At 44.8% G+C, this 13,571-nt stretch overlaps 1 protein-coding gene across 3 annotated transcripts in view; it reads left to right on the plus strand.

Moving 5' to 3' along the window:
- Positions 1-3,764: 3,764 nt before the first annotated feature.
- SVIL (supervillin) overlaps positions 3,765-13,571 on the plus strand; it is a 140,640-nt gene continuing 130,833 nt past the window's right edge. For all 3 annotated transcript variants that reach the window (XM_054814550.1, XM_054814549.1, XM_054814553.1), the window contains exon 1: positions 3,765-4,013. The gene's annotated coding sequence lies outside the window, so the exon portion shown is untranslated. The remainder of the gene's footprint in view (positions 4,014-13,571) is intronic.

The raw sequence follows: 13,571 nt of genomic DNA on the forward strand, positions 1-13,571 counted from the left end.
GGCCTCTTTGTTGACATTAATAGTTTACACTGGGCTCTACAGTGAGGCACATCTTTGTCGCAGTATGTCGACTGTGCTGAGTTACACAGGTCAGTTCCAAAGCTTGGCAAGAGAGTCCCTTAAGTGTAGAGATGTTTGGATTCAGGATCATGGATTTAAAAGGAGCGGGCACAACATTCATTCACAGACCTGGCTTACTGAAGTCTGAGAAGTTTACTAGTAAATTTATACGTTGCTTTCAAGCCTGTTTCTAATCATATCAATGCATATACAGCACAGCATCTGGTTACAGAACAGAACCTCTACCCAGTGCAGGCTGGAACTTAGAACAATGCTACAGATGTTTATCTTCTGATACCCTCAACACTTTTTTCCTGAAAAATTTAAAATAAACTACTCAAGCACATCATAAGAGCTGTTTTAGGATATGTAACTATTCAGAAACGGGTTCCTTTCCTTCAGCCTCATCTGCAGTTAGAACTAGTCTCCATGTCAGCCATTGAACGGTGCAGATGGCAGTGTAGATCACAATTTGCACAAGTTTACCTACAGTAGATCTGTACCAGAAGCTAAAATAATTCCTGAAATCAGAGCTAATCCTGAGTGCAGACAAGGCCCCAGACTGCCAACTAGTTCCAAATGTTTTTAAGATGTGAATACTTGTATGCTGCCAATGAGACGGACATGACCAATTCTTCTCACCCAGGTCACTCTAAGGCAAGCAAACAGTAACAGTATTTCATCAATGCTAACCTGGTTCATATCCATACCAGTACCTAAAGGTGAAAGTTGCTGGACTCCTTTATAATAGGTTGAGTCATTGTGTCTTCTGCAGAGCACTTTTCAAAACAAAGCAAGATACTTCACGGAGTGAAAAACACTGAATTCTTTGCAAAAGAATGTCATTTCTTTCCTATATCCCCCTCAGGGAGCCCCATTGTTTAAATAAGCATTTACTTGTGCCCCGAAGTACAGATGTTTTTGACTCCCATCATAAATCAAACATGTTTGTGTCTAACACATTAAAAAAGTGGGGAAAATCATCTTTTTAACTGACATGGATTAAGATGGTTGGTCTGACCCAAATTATACTTCTTTAATAATCATCTTTGCTGGTTCTTCTGGGAACAAAAGATTCCACAATATCATTGTGCCTGTCTCCCCTCCCTTGGAATTCGAATCACTCTTTTACTCCTTTTTAAATGTAAATTCAAAATAATCATGTATCTGGATTGTGGATTAAGTTTGCAGGAGAAAAATCTCTGGCAGAAGATGGCAGGGACAGTGCCTAAAGCTAAATCCAGACAGACAACTCAATTCTGAACTAGGGTGAAAACAGAGTTCTTGTTAAATGGGTTGCAGGTTTTCAGTTGTTAAAGTTCCATCCAGAAACCATTCTGATATTTGAAAACAAACAAGGACACTACCATGTCAATCAAAACAAAAGCAAATTTAACATTTCAATTACTTTTTTCTCCCCTCCACTGAGACAATTATCTTCAGGCCTGTGTTACGGGGCATTTTTTGCAGGATCAGAATTCCATCTCTAAACCCTGATAATTCTAGTGAGAAGGTGCTGCCTCTTTTTTTTCCTTAAGGGAAGGCCTTTGATAGTTTCAAATAGGGGTGTTGGACAACAGGGCAAATTATGTTGAAAGGCAGCAGGATAAACCATATTTTCAAGGTCACTTTTTTCATCCAAGATTTTTAACCTTACTATGGTTTATGTTTGACCTCCTTTCCATGCTACCTTTTCCCCTTCTCTCCCTCAATCAGACTGGAAGGACACGTCTGTGCTTTTTATTTGATGTGGGTTTCATGTATCTGCACAAAGTAATTCATAACCACTAGGCAAAAGGCATGTGCCCACACCACATCATTATCCTGCAATTACAAAACTTCTGCCTGCCACAAAGCTATAAAGCCCAGCAATGTTTCAAGCTAAGCCCTCAATATTCAGTTCTGAGCTCATCTAGGGCACAAAGATGCTGTAGTGCTGCAGACATACTTTGTAGTGTGCCTTGTGAAATACTTGTTGGCTGTTGATTTGAAAGTTTTTAGGTTTGCCTCATCACATTTCCATATCTTAAGATTTTCTCCTGTTTCTCTGCACAGACTTCATGCGGGTATGGAGAAGACAACTCTGCTCTTGCATGTGCAACTGAATGGAACAGAAGCATGTATTCTGTTCAGTTCCACGTGTTCTCTACCTAAGTTGTCAGGTTTAACATATTCTTCAAATGATTCCCCCTTTGGTGATTCTCTATATCGTATGTGCTGTGGTCATGTTTCAAGTTGCTTTGTAAGATCTGATTAAATGAAGGAAGGCTTGAATTCTTCACGTAATTCACTTAGAAAAATGTTTGTCTAAAGTAAAAGATTAAAGGGAGAGGAAGATAAAAGAAAGGATGATTCCACCTCTGGGTTGTTTAATATCAGAAAATGTGAATACTTTATTTCCCTTTTACTGTGTGGAAAAATACCTTTGCTGCACCGCTGAGGTGAGGTCTACAACATTATAATCCTATTTCCTCCATCTTCCTAATGATGCCTCAATTTTAAACAAGTGCATCTGAGGAAAAAAAAGTTTCTCCCTTTGCCTAAAAAGTGGTGATGACTTTCTCCTTCCCCCAGTTTCCACCCCATGTGGTCCCAGTAGTAGGGAGAAAGCAGGACATTCATTGAATTGTTCCTTTAGACAGCCTTCTCCCCAAGGGCTTCCCAGAATCTGTTCCAGCCCAGCAGGAGCAAACTCTGCAATTTGCTCAAGATAGCCTGGAAAAGTTGTGCAAATTAATAAAGAGAACAAAGTCCTATGTCTCTGAATGTACACTACAGAGAAACACTGTCCAGAAACACTGCTAATGCAGGAGCCATCCATGTACTTAGGCTAACGCATGAGTGACGCCGTTGAGCCCTACCTAGCTCCTTTGCTGCACTGGCACTCTCTCATTGGGCCTGGTCTCCTTCAAACAAATAATGAAATACTCTTTGGTCCAGCCATGACGAAAGGGACCCAAAAACCTCCCACCACACTTCAACACATTGGCTGGAGAGGCCGGCATGGTTCGATGAGGTGGAAGGCCCAGGTTCAGGTCCCGGGTACCCTCGCACCTGTGTGAGGGAGGGAGGTAGGGCTCCCCAGCCAGCAGCACGACACCTCCCCACGCTCCGCGGCCGGCAGGGCTGGGGGCCCGCAGCCGGTCTGCCACTGACTGACCTCCAAGGCACGGACGTGCCGGGACACTCTGCCTTGGTACCCGCCACCCCGCAGCACTCGCCTGCGGTATCCCCCACTCCACCCGGGGCTTGCTCGGGGAGAGACACCCCGAGGCCGGCGCGGATGGTGTCTGAGGCAGGGCCGCACACTCCCCTCAGGCCTCGCCGAGCCCCGGCCCCGTACAGCCGCCAGTTGCGGCCCGGCGGGACGAGACGAGCCGGTGCCAGGGTGCTACCTCAGTCTCCAGGGCTTCACCCCGGCGCCGGTTACCTTTGCCAGGGGCTCTCGGCAGGTGGCTCCGCCCGGGCCAAGCGTGCCTCTCGTGTCGCGGCCAACATGGGTCACCCACAGTGCCCGCGCCCCGCCTCGCCCCCCGCTACGCCGGGCGCGGCCCCTTTAAGGAGTGGAGCAGCGCCTCCAGGAGGCGCGTGGAAGCGGGGCGAACCGGGCGGGGGGCGGGGGGCGCGGGGCGCGGGGGCGGGGCTGGGGCTGGCACGAGGGGCGCGTCTCGCCCCGCCCCGCCCCGCCCCGTCCCGCGTGGGGCAGTGTAGCGCTGCGCGGCCGCTACTCCCCGCGCGCCCGGCCGAGGTCGGGCACGTCCGCTCCCCGCCGGGCGCTGAGGCGAGGGGCGCTGCCCCGCCCCGCCGAGGAGGCGGCCCCCTGCGGCGGGGGGCCGCGCCGCTTCCCCCGCCTCACTCCGCCTCGCCGGCCGGCCGGAGGGACGGACGGACGGACGGACGGACGGACGGAGGCCGCCGGAGGCTGTGGCTGCCCCCGAGCTGCTGGCTGTGAGGTGAGTGGCGGCGGAGGCCACGCTCGTCGCCCCTTTCCTGCGGGAGGGAAACCCGTGCGGGGCCGGGGCGGGCGCTGCCCCCGGGGCACGGCCGCCGCCTTTTGATGAGGCGCCGCGGCTTCTCTCTTGTCCGGGGAGCGGGTTTCCGTCGCGAAGGTGCTGCACGAAACTTCCCCGCTTCCTCCCTCCTCCCCTCTCTGTCACCCCGGCTTCGGGCTTTCTCCTCAGCGCAGCAACATGTGGAGGATGAAGGGCGGGCTTGCGCCCTGCCTGCGCTCCCCGCCGCGGCTTCCCGCACGGGCTGCGGGAGCACCTGCTGTCGGGCAAAGCGCGGCGGCCGAACGGCAGCAAGCGCCGGCCGGCGCCGCGGCCCTTCGCCTCCGTCCCGGGGGAGGCGGGCAGCCGGGCGCGCTGCGGGGAGCGCCCGGACACGGCGGCGGGGTGCTGTGCGGGGACATCTCGGAGCTGGCGGGAGCAGTGAGCCGGAGGCGCGGCAGAGGGTGCTCTCCCATTGCCGCACTCGGAGCAAGGGCTGCTTTGCAGCGGGGCTCGGAAATTTTTGAGGGAGTTTTGTCTCTTCTTTCAGCTGGAAAAAAAGGCATCGGCGGCAGCAGCGTATGGTGTAAAGAAAGAAGGACTTTATGATGCTCGTTGGTTACGGCACAGTGGGGTACTGGGGAAGGCTGACAAAATCAACAGGGTACTTGTTTTCTGATGCACGGGACCTCTGTGGCCCAGACCCCAATAGCTGTGTTGGAGGGGTTGAGTACTTACCTTCCCTGCCTTAAATGGGTCAGCAGTGGGATTGCAGCTTGCCCCAACTTGTCCGAACTCCAGAAAACAATGATGTGTTTAGAAAGAGGGGAGGGGGAACAATGAAGTATTGTGATTAATAGGAAAAAAAATTAGTAGGGTGAGTGCAGTGTTTCTAGGGTTTTACCTAGAGCATGGACACCCAGTGCTGCAGAGCAGACTTCTTAATGACACCTTTGGATCCATTTTACTAATAATGCTTCTTAAAGTCTGCACATGATCGTGGATTATGACTCTTAGGAGACACTTAAGTGGTCTTGTGAAGACTGAGTGTACTCGAGTTTATTACTTGGCAGGGGGTAGCAGCGTGAGGCCTGGGAAGCAAAGGGGAAGTGAAAATTATTCATTTAGTTTTGATATTGTTCAGGGTCTTTGACAGTTGTTAGTGTCATCATAGACTGATCTTAGCTCAGGTAGCATCTCACTTGCTGAAAGATAGTACTCTTACCCTGGCAGATACATAGTTCTTCTGGGTGTGTGAACAGTCCCTCTGATGGCTTATGGGAAAAGTTCTGAACTAGTCTGGTTATTTTTATTGCAGCAAGTGTGTTTCTTTAAGAGTAAACCAAACTAGATCATACTGAAAAATGGTCTCAGCCTGTAATTATCTTAGTCTCTTGTGTTCGAAATGAAAACAAAAAACACTTGAAAATGGAAACCTCTCTTGACTGATTCACGTGGCTAATGAGATTTATGACAACAGAACTGTGTGCAGTGTTACTACATTGTGGTGTTGTTACCACTGACCCGAAAGTGCAGCTGAAGATGAAGATGTGCTGTCCTCTGGCTCTGTATGCTGCCCTGTGTAACCAGCAGTGGTAGAGGTCCAGCCTGTGTTTTCAGAGAAACAGTCCTGGTTTCTTGATGGTCAGCGTCAAGCGTCCATGAGACAGAGGTGCCTGTTGTGGAGAGAAGAGGCAGGAATAGTGGTAATGTGCTCAGCTCTTGAAATACAGGGCTAATAGCTGTTCCTGCCACAAGAAGTTCTTCCCTGGTGGGACATTCAGAGGCTTGATATGTCATCCTGGTTTTCTGTGTCTCTTGAGGCCTCAATAAAAGGATGTTGGCCTGGTCCTTAAATGCTGTAGGTAACAGCATGGTGAGATGCAGTAAAGTAGTTTGTCCGTTTTCAGTTCTGCTTTGCTTACCTGTGTGAAGACTTTATTGTATGTTATTGTATTAAGTGAGATGCATTCATATTTTTTCTTTGCTATCCTGATAGGAAATACTCTTCAGCTTTCACTTGAAAGGAGTTGAGAGTTAATTATAAGACTTAAAGAGCTGTATCCTAGCATGGATGTGCATGCCTGTAAGTTTATCTGGCCCTGATATCATTATTAACTTCTCTGATACAGGCAGGCCAAGGTGTCTGTCCTTTGTAGGAGCTTCTGAAATTACCACAGGAAAATCATGGGCTTTTCAGCAGTGAAGTTCTGAACAAATTCCTGTCTTCAGGTGAGTGTTAGCTCCTGCTAGGTGCAGCGTGACTGTATTCCCCTGGGGGAATCATTTCATGCTCTTTGTTTCCCTAGAAAATTTATAGTTCCCAACTGCACTGCTCAGCTCTGTGTGGATGCAAACCACGCTGACTCATATGCTGAACTGTTGTAGCCTTGCTCCATGTAAACACCAGCACACTTCTAAAATATTTAATTTGTAATGTCCTCTGTGGAGAGCTATCCCACAGCTCCTGGCATAATTCCCAGAAGCAGCAGATTCTGGGGTACTGGGAGTTTCAAAGGCCATTGGTGCCCAGCGGGATAACCGTCTGAACTAGTTTAGTGTAGTTTATCCTGGCACTGGGACAGTTCAAACCGAACAGGTATTTAATCTTGCTTTAAGCAAGTCTGCTTTGAACAATACTTGGTATGTGTATAAACGATTTGTAGCCTGTTGGGACATGGCTGTCAGGAGATCTACATGGTAGGGAAATCTTTGTTATGGCAAGTAAACTTTGGTGTACCTCCTAACATTTTTTTTTTAAGAAAACTTATCCGTGTGCAGTTATAGTACAATCAGGAATAAGCTATTAAAAGATTTGTTTTCTTAGTTCTTCTGTGGCAAATATCCGGGGTAATTGTTTTATGAAAGACCTGAGTTTATATCCACATGTAAAATGCTTGTTTAAAAGAACTTCCTAGAAAGATGCACACAAATACCCTGATAGGTCTTTTAATTGAAAATAAACTTCAGTATATGATTTGACTGCAAAGAAGGGGAGTGGAACGAACCAAAGAATGATTTCCAAGTACACTTGTTTTGTCTGTACCTGGTAAGTACAGCATTGGAATTTTAAGATAAATACGTTCTCCTTTACAGCAGTAATTAGTTTAGTGGAGACTAATTGATGAAGAACTAGAGTTCCTTAGGGGTTTTTTGTGGGTTTTTTATTTGGCTTTGGGTTTGTTTTTGTTTAATTTATTATTGTGATCTTGGTTGAAAGAGTAATCCATTATGGTAAGTATGGAGAGTAATTTGGGAGAGGTTCAGTGCAGCTTATGGATGGTCCAGATCTTTCACATCTCACTTGCTCATGTAGGTTGACTGTCAGTGCAACCTGTAATTGTTAAAAATCGTATTTGCTGAACTGTGCTAAGCTTCACTGATGACATAACTCATTCCAACACCCTGCACTAGTTTCAAGCTTCCATTCTTACTTTTTTATTTTGAAAACAAGACTATAGACACACTAGAGTGGTAGGATGTGTTCAAAGCTGTGTAGCAGAACTGGTTCAAAACTGTGGAGAAAAAGACCCTGGTGCAGGTGAGGCTCTAGAGCTCATATTGAGGTCCCTTGGGGATACAAGTCATCGCTCCCTCTACCACAACATGGCAGCACTTGCAGCTGCTACTAGCAAATGCAGTGTCAGTGCAGCTGAAAGAGCAAATCTGCGCTCTACGCCTTTACAGATGGTAGAATTTGAAGGTGACGTGCCTGTTATGGCTTTGCCTGCTGGAAGGACACGTAGCATAATAGTATTTTGGTACCAGAAGCATCTTTTCTGGAGGTGTGGTTCAAGGCCCTACTTATTTTCCTGCTTTATTCAGTACATATATTCCATTTATATGGGGAATTTCGTAGAAATATGGCTTAACTGACAAATGGATTTCACTAGAAAGTCTTTATCAGAAATCTGAAATTGAAGTGTATGGATATGGCATTTTGTTGCTTAGATGTGCCGAGAGATGTGCTTACCATTGACAGAGTCTCATTAATTACACGATAGAATCTTACAACCTGTATTTCAAAATCCTCCTTTCTATGATGGCTATTAGTGGCATTTTTCTGTGTAAACGTGAAGGAGGTTAAAAATTGTGCCTGCATCTGTTATTGTTGCTATGACAGCTGTCTTTGTCCAGTTTTAACTATCATATTCTGAATAGCTCTTAACTGGGATTGTAACATTAATAGCTGTGTGCAGAGGAAGTGGAGGAAATCTTTCAATGCTGTCTCTTTCTCTCAGTCAAAAAATGTTTCTTTTGAGTTATACTATTTTTAATCAAGATGCAGTGGGTTGAAACATTCCATTACTAACTCTGTTTTGGTGCCTAGCATAATTAGGAGTGGTATGGTTATGGTATAAAGTAGTAGCCAGCTTGTTGACACTATTTAATCATGGTTTGTCTTGAGCAAGACAGATGGTACTACTGATACCGTGCTTCTGAGACTTGAAAATTGGGAAGATCACTTGAAATAAGGTGATGCAATTTTTGTGCAAGGTCATGTACAAAATTGTGTTGTCTTCAGATGGCAATTGTGAAACAAGCAAGTGCTCCTTGCAACACGCTATCCGTCATTGCGTAAGCAGCAGCAAATGACTATCCCTCTGTCTAGGTGTAACCAGTGGGATGTGGTGTCTTAAGGTGCCAACTTACGTTTATACCAATGTGCAACACCAGTGTAAAAAAAGCTGTAAAATAGCCCCTGTTTATTCAAAGTCTCCTTTCTAGCACACTGAACATCTTTCTCTGAAGTGGATAGCTAACTTCTGTGTGTAGTCAGTGTCTATATTAAGAGTTTGTATATGGCCATCTTCCTGATGCTAGCTGGAAAATACTGTCACGAGAGAAGTTTTTTTACGTGTTAGATGGCAACCTGTTGGTCTAAATAACACATTGTTGGAAACTGTTGGTGGTAAAGTAGCAGCAGTTTGGAAAGCTCTATGACCCTAATCCAGACCTGTTTTAATAGGTAACTTCTAACACAGAATCTTGTACAGTTTAGTCCAGTTGGAGGGCCAGCTGTCTATTTTGGTAATCAGACTGCTGCCTTTTAAGATGAAAGTCATATTTTTGGGAATATGAACTCTTTTGTATGTGCTTTCTGCGCCTTGTCTGGGGGAAGGAGCAGCTGTAGTGCATTCGCCAGACCTGCATTTGGCTGTTGCTGCCATTGTGTTGTGTGTAAACATGTACCATTATTTTGGATCACATAGCAGCCTGTTCAAAAGGGTCTTGCATTCCCCAGCTGTTCTGCAACTTTTCCATCTCTGAGCTTGCCAGCTGCTTAATACAGGCAACTGTAGCTGCATTTGTTTCTCTGGTGTTAAGTATTAGTGGAGATAGAATTGACTTCTTGTTAAATGCTAGGTGCTGTGAGCCCCTCTTTGGCTCGTAATAGACTTAAAACAAAAGTAGACTGTTTTTACTGTATCATCAAAGGAGTACTGCGTCCAGCTCTGGGGGCCCCAGTACAGGAGAGACATGGAGCTGTTGGAGAGAGTCCAGAGGAGGGCCATGACAATGATCAGAGGGCTGGAGCACCTCTCCTATGAGGACAGGCTGAGAGAGTTGGGATTGTTCAGCCTGGAGAAAAGAAGGCTCCAGGGAGATCTAATTGCGGCTTACCAGTACCTGAAGGGGCCTACAGGAAAGCTGGAGAGGGACTGTTTATCAGGGAGTGTAGTGACAGGACAAGGGGTAATGGGTTTAAGCTGAAGGAGGGTAGATTTAGATTAGATGTTAGAAAGACATTCTGTACTGTTAGAGTGGTGAGGCACTGGAACAGATTGCCCAGAGAAGCTGTGGATGCCCCCTCCCTGGCAGTGTTTAAGGCCAGGTTGGATGAGGCTTTGGGCAACATGGTCTAGTGGAGGGTGTCCCTGCCCATGGCAGGGGGGCTGGAACTAGATGGTCTTTGAGGTCCCTTCCAACCCAACCCATTCTATGATTGTATGAAAGTTCTCAGAAGTTTTCTTTGCCACTAGTTGGACAGATTGTATTAAAAAAAAAAATCTCTATTTCATATCTGTGCCAAATCTAAGAAAATCAATTGTGTTTACATATATGTAGTGATATGTACATCCACAGCCTGTGGTAGTAACTAATCCTAAAGAACTGGGGTATGAAAAAGTGCCCCTTAAAGCCAGTCAACAGCTCTTTTGTCTCCCCACTTCTCTGAACAATGCTCAGTTTAACAAGGCACCCTGCTCTCTTGTCAGCCAAACCTTTCATTTACCGATTCTTGAAATTAGTTTTATTTCAGTGGCAGTGCTGGTCAGATTGGATGTTGAGGAAAGAGCAGGGGCTCTGAAATACCTTGTATCCGCAGTGAGTGCTCAGTCCAGGTGAGGGACCATAGGCTGAGCTCTGCCTTCTGGATTTTTCCATCCAGCCTGCTGCCCCTGCCATGAAAGGGATTGGAAGCATCCGGAAAACATTTTGTGTGGCTGAACTCCTCTTTTCTGCTGCAGCGAATCCATAACCATCTCCCTGGAGACAGAAGTTAAAAGGCAGGCTAACTTCCTATGGTGAACTTCAATGAAAGTGTTGAACATAGTAAATTCAAGGACCTTTGGAAAATGGAGATAATTCTGGTAATGACTAAAGTTACTGTTCTAGACACTTAACCTGTTGTACAATGTCAGTTTGAAAGTTTGAGTGAGACGGAGCATATGCTTGGTTGCTGCAAGATAGTGATAAAGCTAAATTTTCAGAGGCTTGAGCTGGTTTCATTAACTAGTATTCCATACTCCTGTACAAGGGAACAAATCAGGCATTTTCTTGAAAACATATTTAATGCCGTTTGTAGTTGAAGAAAGTAAATTTGAATTTTCCTGGCTGTGTGAATCATTTCAGGGTGAAGGAAACTGGAAGGGAACGACTTGTGCATTATTGCTGTTGATAGCAGCAAATGCTGTCTCTGCCCAAGCTCCTAGTTACTTGCAACTGGTCTGAAAACCCTATTATTCAGAGAGGAAATTTTCAGGTGACTGTAGATATATTTCTTTTTCCCTATTCTTTTTTTTTCTTTCACCAGATCTACTCTATCTTAGCTGGTTGTAGTTTTTGTGTTTATGTTAAACATCAACACTACCTAAATTATGCTAATAAGAGGATGACTCTGGCTGAATAATAGAGCCTTGCCCTGTAAAAACAAAACAAAAACATAAAAAAAGGTCTCGTGATTTAAGGTAGTGTATTTCAGGATCTGTTTTTCGTATCTCCAAATAGCTGAGAGTTTGAACTTTTCCATTCTAATGCTAGTGTCTTAAAAGAAATTGAAACACTGTCTTTGGCTAGATGCTTGCTCATGTTTTCTGGAAAATTACTCTTTCAGACTCAGTATTGGACTACTAAATCACTATTTGTTTGAAATCATAGCAGAAATACAGGATTATAGTTTGAAATTATCATATTAGATACATAGTTATATTAGCTGAGCCAAGTCATGCATTTTAGCTTAAAGTATGTAGTTAATACAGAAAATGTACAAATGTATGTGTATTCTGGATTTAATACCTACATGTATGAACAGTTCTTCAGAAAACAGGTAACAGGGGTTCTCATCCAGAGCAGCAGACTGTCCATGCCTCAAAAATAGAGGAAGACAACTGAGTGTGATACTGAGGGCACGAAAAAATGGGTGGGGAATGGAGGACAAACATCTGTCAGAGAAGGTTAGGGAGTACATCTTAATTTTTATTTTTTTTGTTTTAAGTGGTGCTGATTAATTCATAAACCTCTTTGGAGGGAGTCTAGGGAATGGACATAGAGGAGACTGGAAGGAGTGGAATTTGAAAAGCATGAAAGTAAGGAGATGTTGGTTTGTTCTTGTTCAGCAGAGGAGAGAGAAAGTATCTGATTAATAAGGGCTGTTCAATTATTAAAGGCTTTAGGAGAAACAAATATTTGTTTCTCATGGAAGGTGGTGGGAAGTCAAGTGGTAGGAATTTAAATGGCAGTAAATAGCTAAACATGTTAAAAAGTGGGGGGAAAAAGAAGGGGTTATCCCCTCACCCACCACCAAAAACTGTTCTTAACTAAATTGGTGGAAGTTCTGGAAAGGCATAAAAATAGAGCATTGGAGAAAGCTTTTTGTTAGGGTTTTGGTTTTTTTTTCTTTTGCCAATGTTGTTAACTTTGCTTAAATTTGCTCCATCCCCTACAGGGGAAAATATTTATTTTAAAGTTTCCTCTAAACTTAAATTGGCTTCCCAGCCAATTTAAAGTCATGGAAGGCATTACATAGACAGACAACTCCAGGAAAGCTGACAACTGTAAGGATTAGCGGAGGAGAAGGAGGAGACCTTGTGGATTGCACAGGAGAGCAGCCTTTCCAGCAGCAGGGAAATCACTGTTCTGAAAATGTAACTTGAATTAATCCCTTCAACCTTTGTTTCCTTTAGCTGTTGTTAATGATTTCCTTTGCACAGCTAGTGGTAAGTGCTGCTTTGCCTGCCTCACTTCACTGACTCTTCCACTGCTTTCTGAAACTAAAAATTGCAGTATGCATTAATTTAAAGACAGGAATAGAGCAGCGGCAGGTAGAGCTGCTTCCCCAAGCTGGAGGTTGATGTGAGTTGTTATCACTAACTTTGGCAATTTAAGTTGTTTCTCTCCAGGGTGGCCATTGCAGCTGTTACCGTGGGTTGTCCTGCACGCTGGCAAGCTTGGGTGCCTGTTGTCTCACAGGTTGTGCGGTTCATGACTCTGCCCTGTATATAGCTGATCAGCCATGTGTACAGCACCCCAGAGCCTGCTTACACACAATTGTCTTTATCACTGAAAAGATTCAAGGGTTTGAAAGAAGCTTACCTAAGCAAAAGTTGCAATAATGAACAAAATTACAAAAAGAAAACAAAGTATGTGGTAATATCTATCAGTAGGATCTGGCTTGCTTAGGCTGCTGTTGTTAGGGTTGCCTGTTAGTTACTTGTGTTCTAGATGCTTCTCTTTGTGTGTGTGCTTCATGTGAGGCTGCAGCCTCATCAGCATTTAGGTGTTAACTGCTAAACAGTAGCCATTTCTTCTTCTCCCACCTTACTCCACAAGACTGCTTAGTTTATGTATTCCTGATTAGACCACGCTGTTGGCTTTAGGCTTAAATTACTTTAGTTAGAATATTCTGTCATTTGTGGTTTAAAGCATATACTGTGACAAATATTACTTCAAAGGAGTTTGTACAAAACTTGACCCTTGCAAAGCTCAGAAAGTAAAGACTCGCTAGAACTCTATATAAACACCCGGACCTTGGGATTGTACCAAACCTCTCCTGGATGCTGTCCCCAGTGCCTGTCCTCTTCCTTCCTGTTGTATTGTAGAATGCCAATAGTTGACAGACAAAGGATTTATTTTTTCTTAAATACACTTGTTTGTCTTGTCTCCATAATATTTGGTGCATGCCTGATTTTACAACTTGCATGCAAATGCCTATTTTTGTATTTGGTTTTGTGGGTTGGCAACAAAGTCTCTCTGGCTTCCTACTGCAAGCAAAAGCCTGGAGTATGGGAATAACTTGTTTGT

Source organism: Grus americana, chromosome 2 (genome assembly GCF_028858705.1).
Source record: "Grus americana isolate bGruAme1 chromosome 2, bGruAme1.mat, whole genome shotgun sequence".
NCBI lineage: Eukaryota > Metazoa > Chordata > Aves > Gruiformes > Gruidae > Grus > Grus americana.